The following is an 8298-nucleotide window of genomic DNA, read 5'->3' on the forward strand; positions in this document are numbered from 1 at the left end:
GGCGACACAGGCGGCCAACCCTAACCGCCGCCGCCAACTTCCTCACCCCTTCCTCTCCTCCTCGTCGCCACCAGAGGAGCCGCCCGTGCGCTGTGTGGCTGCCTGGCGGCGAGGATCCGGCAGCCTCGGTCTCCCTCAAGGTGCTCTGCATCCATGGCGGCGGCCATGGCTGGTGGGTCGGCGCCTACTTTAGTGCGCGGGCGGTGCTGGCCGTCCTCCTCGGCCACAGGGGCGGCGAGGTGGCGGCAGGTGGTGTGGGGCCCCTCGGGGGACCCCTTTTCCGATTTGATGGCTCTAAGAACACCATTGCAAGTGCTGATGTTGTCAAAAATATCAATGCAAACAGTTATAATAGCTTATTCCGTTATTAAAGTTTAGTAGAATATCTAGGGGAGCAAAAGACAAAACCATGATTGTCTGAGAGGGTAAACGGCTCTAATTTTTCTGTCCTGGACCTCCCAAAAAAGTTTCTTGGATGATTCTTTCAAAAAGGCGGGAGTTTGAGGTTATGTTTTTGATCTCACAAAAAAGTTTCTTCAGTTATTCTCTTCAAAACTTAGGGGGCTCTCACCCCACAGCTCTACCACCGAGTGGGTCTCGTGACTACGTACATACAACATGGTGAAAAATGTCAAGGTGTGGTACAAGTATCATTCAAAACTTTGAAAAAAAATTAGAAAACTCGTGTACATGTATTATAGGGTGTAGTGTGAACCTGCTAAGGACAACTTTTTAAATATGATGCATGTACAAAAGAACAAAGGCGGGAAGGTCTATTGGTACATAACAGAAACTTAGAGGTACAAATTTATTTAATTTTTGTGAAAAGGTGATGATCTTTTGTCTGGAGTTTCTCTAGTTTTTTTTCAAAAAATTGACATTTTTCTACTTTCTTGTCTGATTTTTCGTGTAAGGGCAGCGTGATCATTCAAAAATGGTCAAATTCATCAGCCCTTGCATAAGAACCTGTATCAGAATGATAGCATAACTGTACTACACCCGTTTGCAATGGTGTCCTCGTGTGCACTACTAACCCAATATATATTGCTACTGTAAAAAAATTGATGTAGCAACACATGTACATGTATAACATCCTGCTTTTTTAAGGCCAACGCACGCTCTTTATTAATTCAAAATCACAATGTTTACAGGTATAGTTTTTTTTCGAAACAGAGGCAAAAGCTTTGCCTCATCCATTAATTAAGCAGAAGAGAATTGTTCGGTTAATTAATAGAAAACCGGGCTAAAACCGTCACAAACCGTTGAGCGGCACATACAGACCGTGCCAGAACTCAGCCACCCTCGTCGAGGGCAGCATAGCTCCGACTCTGAAGGAGAGATCCAAAAAAGAACTATACCAGGCTGGCGCCGTGGAAGACCACCGAACGGACCACCTGCTGCCTGTCATCGTTGCCACAGGGCCCCGCCACCGCAGCTCCGACTTCACTGCAACAAACAAACCGAGGTAATCTCACGGACACGTCGGAGAAGAGCCGACTACCGCAACCACCGCAACGCCTCTGACTTCACTCGCCCCATCATCGTTGCCACAGAAGCCTCGACGCCACATCAACGCCTTCCACCACCCAACCTCCCAACACACCCACTGGTCCCTCTGACTGGATTAACCTCCAAAATCGATGCCCTCAAGAGGGGAACGACGTCAACACGCCGCCAACGACCGACCCTCGGGTCTGGAGTTTCCCCCGGAGTTGTCCCTTGCAGAGGAAAAGAGAGCATCCTGTCCACGCCTTCAGGAAGGTCACGGCGTCCACGGACGCCGCCGTTACAGGCTCCAGCCATGGCCAGAAACGGGTTTTCACCCAGCCCTCGAATCCTCTGGTCGACAGCCAATCCGCCAGCCCACCTTTGGACCTACCCTCGCTGCACCTCCACGCATCAGCCACCCCGACAGCCGAAACTTGCATCCCCATCGCCGCAGCAGGATGGGATGCCTCGTCGGTCGCCTCTCCTTCGCCCAGGCCAGAGCCTGAGTACCCATGCTGACTCCAGATCTGAGCGCCAAGTTCCACGACCCGCCGCGCTCCGGTCCGCAGCCAACACCACCGCGTCGCCCAGCAGGAACGACGCCCAAGCTCCGGGGCCGTCGCCCCTGCAGCACCACATCCGCGCAGCCTCCAGCAGCACCACATCCTCACCGCGTGCAGCCACCGACAGCCGCACACGCCGCGCCCCTGCCGAGCCCGCGCTGCTCGCGGTCGCCGCGAGCCCGTCCCCGCGCCGCCATGCCCCTTGATGCGCCCGGCCGCGCCAGATCCGCGCCCGGCCGTGCCAGATCCACCCCCAGCTGCCCCTTACATCCGCTGCTTTGCAGACCTCCACTCGCCGGCCCCGCGCAGCCGCACCACTGCGGCGCCCCGACCACCACGCCCCAACGGCGCCCAAAGCCGTCGCCAGGGCAGCCAGATCCGCCGCACGGGCGCACCCACACCTCCGTGCCGACCAGGCCACCGTGACCCCCTTCGCACGCACCGCGCCGGCTGGCGCTGCCTCGCCGCGACGCCTCGAGCGTGAGCACCCTCGCCAGAGCGTGAATCCCTGCTGAATCGAGCGGCCCGCGCCACCCAAACCCGAGCGAGAGGAGGGAAGGGCCCCACCGCCCGGGCTTTGCCCGGCGACGCCCTCCGGCGGCGGCGAGGGGAGGATGGACGGGGGCTGTGCCGCTGGCGGCGGCGGCTGGGTTCGCTCCAAGGCCGCCCGCGGGAGCGACCAAAGGAGTCTATGAGTATAGTGACAGGTTCATAGGGGAGACCCAGCCAGACATGTCGGCCTATACTCAAAAATTGATCTAGCAACAGGTGTAAGTGTATAGCATCCTGCTGTCCAGGCGAAACCGTGAGAGCGGCTTGGATACCTGCTCTCCTGGGCTTTCACCTCGTAGACGCACACTGCTGGCTCATCCGGCCACCGGAAATTAGAAACAACCATATTTGATTCTCCCAGGATAGATTATGTACGGTAAGGCAATTTGATTAATTACCTACATCTCAGTTTTTAACCCTAGTTAGATGACACTTTTTCAATCGAAACATAATGAGTAGATGGCCCCTTCTCTAACAAATAATTGGCTAACTACTAATTGTTGGACAGTAATTATATAGGGGCACAATTATAATGGTGTCAGTCAAACAATATATTTGTAACAAAAAAACATGAGTACCTACGCTCTGGTTAGGTATAGGGATTTTCGACCGGTCTGCAGCCCTGTTAGATGACTCTCTCTGAAACAAATAAGATGTGCTTAGGTAGGGTTTTTGGGATGGCCACCTACCAAATCATGGATTTTATTTGAACGATTATTATAGGTGCAATGTACTGTAGGCACACACCATATATAACAACTAAATACTCATATGCATATTAATTATTATATTTATATGTAAGATATTGGTATCTTATATACAATGCATACTTTATATTGTACATTATCCCTTGCTGATAATTCACTTGCAATCAGCAATAACACTATTTATTTCATTCGGTCTGCTTGCTGGTTAGGTAGCTAGTACGGTTTTAGTATTTAAGTTACTTGTGTGTAGTTCCTTTTTCTTATATGCAATTAGTTCAACGACGCGTACATCAGTACCATAAAAGGGAACAGTTGGTATATATATAGATGCAAGTAGTATTTTGTGAAAACAACATTATCTAGTGCTATCGTATATATACTTCTATCACGTACGTACTATATATGTGTAGAAGCCTGGCAAAAGGTTGGCGTAGTGATCCAATTGTTCGTTGTTTGGTCATTCTCATGCTTGATATATATTCTTAGTCTTTACGTTGATGAACTCAGCAAAGGCCTCGAGAAGCTTCAAGGAGAATATGTAATATTGTGTCCTGTCAAGCGGTAATTATTAAGATATACTCCTTCTGTCTGAAAAAGTTTGTCCGTCAAGTCATTTGACGGACAAATTTTTTCGGACGGAGGAAGTATAACCCTAAAAGTTACCCGTGTATATCAACTCTGAACACCAGCAAATAAAAAAGACACAGAATATTCTCTTGAGGATAATCGATCGAGTTCCGGAGTACGTCAAAGTCTGGAGCAACCATGTGTGTGCACTGTGAAGGTTACTCTGATCATTTGATTCCATTCCTCTTGCCCTTGCAACACACGAAAAACTAATGCAAAAGACAACTCGTGCATGCATGCATGGCTATATACTCCCTACGTTTCTAAATATAAGTTTTTTAGACATTTCAAATGGAATACAATATACAGATGTATGTAGACATATTTAGAATGTAGATTCACTCATTTTGCTTCGTATGTAGTCACTTGGTGAAATCTCTAGAAAGATTTATATTTAGGAACGGAGGGAGTACTAGAGTGGAAGATGATGCGGCCAAATCAAATCCTCAGCTTCACATCATTACCCGTACATGATTCAACCAGATGATATTAATCTATTAAGTGATGTATGTTCATAATGTTGTGGAAAAAACATGTACTCCCTCCGTTCCTAAATAATTGTCTTTCTAGAGGTTTCAAATAGTGACTACATACGGAGCAAAATGAGTGAATCTACACTCTAAAATATGTCTATATACATCCGTATGTGGTGACCATTTGAAATCTCTAGAAAAACAAATATTTAGGAACGGAGGGAGTAATATTTATGTGAATGATAATAATGCAGTAGTGTACAGATCAGCAGTCAACAACGGTTAGTGGCTAGCTAGCCAAGATACAGTGCCATGGCATGCAGCTAGCCACGATGCGAAAATGAACTGGAGCGCGTGGGAGCACCGATCGAGTGCCAACATATGCAATGACTTATTTTGATCTGTCCAACCAGATGGACAGTTTGCGCGAGGAGATAGTTTGCAACAGAATCGGTTTGTATAGCTAACGAGATTTTGTTTCTACTCACAAAAAATGTTTGTATGGAAAACATATTAGTATATGGAAATACATGTTGTTCTAGCAAGTTTACACTAGCTAGAGCCACCAACATGGATGGTAGCTTAGCCAAACCTCGGCTCTGCCATGATCTAATTGATATCTAGTTTTCCACACACACCCCCCCCCCCAATAGGTGATGGCGGCGCTGGTGAATGTGTTTTCTCCATCAAAGCGGTGGTTCTCTGGCTTTGGGTGTTGGATTTGGAGACATTGTTTGCGCCGTCTTAGGTCCTTCGGATCTGGGCAAGCACTTTGTGTGTCTTCATGTTGGTGTCGAGGTAATGATTCTCTTCTTCCTACTCATTGCGATGGTGGTGGTGTTATGTGCAGTCAACGACGTTTACGTCAGAACACGGAGTATGTCATAACATACGCAAGAGTCACGCCGCTGCCACAACAAAACAAGATCGCCTCTTCTCCTTTCACCGCACATCACCGTCAACGGCTAGGAGGTCCTTCAGAAATGTGGTGCCCTGGTGGGGCACACGATATGGTGGGGAGAGTCAGCTGTTGCACGTGCGTTGGCAGCGGCAGTGGCTGGTTAGGGTTGGCGTCTCAACTTCGATGCATTGGCTTTGGCTACCTTCGGTGGCAGCCCGACCTAGCTTGGTCATCAGAGAAGGGGGCTTCGCGACATGATCCCGACTATCGACAAGTCTTAGGCTGTCTTAGGGTTATTGTTAGGGGAGCGAGATGGCGGCACCATCCCTTTGTAGGAATAAGGTTCTCCCCGTCCTGTCCATGTTTCGCCAGTGTGTTCTACAGGACCTTCTCAGCATTTTCTTCTCCGGGGCGGCGATTTGCCTTGCAGTCGTGGCCACCAGCACCTCCTGGTCTATTAACAACTTTCCAACCACTTCTTCCACAATTCGTCTACCTTCCATGAATGTTATGCTTGCAACGTATAAATTGCCGACAAGGGGCTAGCAATGGGCCAGTCCATTACCGCTCGCTACGGAATTCTATTGGTTTCCTTCGAGAGATTCACAGCGGGTTTTTCTATTTCAGGAAGCAGGTTTTCTGGTTTCTTTGCTTTTTCTCCTTTTCGTTTTTTCCTATTGGTTTTCTTTATTTTCCTCCATCCTTTTATTTCTCTTTTTATCTTTTTGTAAAAAAAACATGAATATTTGTTAAATTTATGAGGATTTTCTAAATTTGCTATTTATTTCAAACTCTTGGACATTTTTCAAATATGCAAGTATTCGTTTTTTGAAATTGTACATTCTTAAAATCCATGAACATTTCTAAAAATTATTAAATATTTATAAATTATTAAAAAAATATTTCCAAATGTTTTCAAATTTATGAACATTTATTTAAATTTCTAAGCATTTTGAAATCCATGAACATTTTTTCAATAAGCAAACATTTTTTAATCCGCCAACATTTGTTTTGTATTTATGAATAAAATTTGAACTCTCAAAAAAATTAGTTCCTGATTTTTTTTGAATTCACCAAGGTTTTTCCATTCGTGATTTTTTTTTTTGAATTCATGGACATTTTCTGAATGCGCGATCATTTTGCAAATTCACGAAATTTTTTGAATTCATGAAATATTTCTAATTTGCGAACAGTTTTTAATATAGGGACATTTGTTATGTCGCAATTGTTTTCATTTCAAGAAAATTTTGCCACTTTTGCTATTTTTGGAAAAATGTGAATACATAATTAATTAGTGAAAAGGTAAGTTTTTAATATGTGGATATTTTTGGAATTAGTGAAAATTTGTTAAATTTTTAAATAAGACCGACCAAAATATAAAAGATGATATGAAAAGCAAATCGAAAGGAAAAAATAAAGTGCCAGCTCGTTGGGAGCCTCCCGCCTATATCTCGCCCTCAGCGAGTATGGCTTTGGACTCGTGGAAGGGGCCAACCAGCTGGGCCGGCCCACGAGAGCGGGAGGCCACAGCCTCTTTTTTTATTTTATTTTTACGTTTTATGTTTTACTTTTATATTTATAATTTTTATATAATTTAAAATATATATATTAAGTAAAACAAAGTTCAAAAAATATTTAAAAAAATGTTGAACAAGTATTTAAAAATATTAAGAAAGTATTTGAAAAATGTTGAACAAGTATTTAAAAAAATGTTCAAGAAGTATTTGAAAAAATGCTTATCATGTATATAAAAATGTTGAGCAATTATTTTTACAAAATTAATAAGTACTTGAAAAATGTTGTATCAGTTTATATTCTGCATTCCTACTTCTAAAGTTTTGAGTTGATTGGTTCTCGGTCAGTTTTCTTAATAAACGGACCAATTCTCTTCATTTATATGAGAAAGCAGAGAGTTCCTGTTGGTTGTTCAAAAACAAATTGAGTTGGTATGAGTATACTCACTCTTGTTAGAGTAGTCATTATGGTATACGATTTCTAGTCCAAGTCAGTTTTGTACCCCTATCCCAAGTCGGTTTGTATCCTCTTATATACTCTTGTATGCCGCATCAAATCATCAATAAGCAACAGTTTTATTCAGCTTTTATGGTATCAGATACCGGTTCCAGGGTTTAGGGTATGGCTCCGCCAACGCCACCGCCGCCGCCGCCGCCCGGCTACTTCGAGCGCCGGGCCGCACTCATCGCCAAGGCTGCCAACGCCGCGGCCGCTTCTCTCTCGGCCCTCACCATAGCTCCACAAAACTACCCTGCACCCATCCTCGCCGCATCAATATCTCTTGCTGACACAATCTCCGACGTCAGCCCCTACATCCCCATAGTTCTTGATCTCGCCGCCCACAACTACTACCATTGAAGACATCTCTTCGATCTCCACCTCGGCCGCTGCAACCTGCGCTCGCATGTCGCCGCCAACTGTCTTCCCCGCCCCGACGATCCGCAATGGTTGAAAGACGATCTCGCGATCGTCCAGTGGTTCTACACCCGCATCACCACCGAGATCTTCAACATGCTCGATCACGACGGCGCCACCGCTGCCAACATCTGGCACTCCCTCCGTCAGCTCTTCCAAAGCAACACCGACGCTCGGATAAACGCTCTCCACACCGAGCTTCGCAATATGGTGCAAGGAGACGCCGGTGAACCTGTTCTGCCAGCGCGTTAAGACCATTGGCGATGAGCTCCGCGAACTCGGCGATACAGTTAGTGACTCACAGCTAATCAATATCGTCGAAGTCGGCCTCAACGAAGACTTTGACAAGCAAGCCTCGTTCATACCGATGATACGGCCCCCTCCTACCTTCGCTGAAGTACGTTCCTTGCTACAACTCGCGGCGGAAACACAAGCTCGCAAGGACTCTCGCCCCAAGGTCTTTCATGCTGCGGCTCGTCCTCGTCTGTCGTCTACACCAGCGCCGCCTTCCAGGCCAGCTCCTGCCGCCGGGCCGTCCGCATCGTCATCTGTTGAAC

Source organism: Triticum aestivum, chromosome 3D, assembly GCF_018294505.1.
Source record: "Triticum aestivum cultivar Chinese Spring chromosome 3D, IWGSC CS RefSeq v2.1, whole genome shotgun sequence".
NCBI classification, from domain to species: Eukaryota; Viridiplantae; Streptophyta; class Magnoliopsida; order Poales; family Poaceae; genus Triticum; species Triticum aestivum.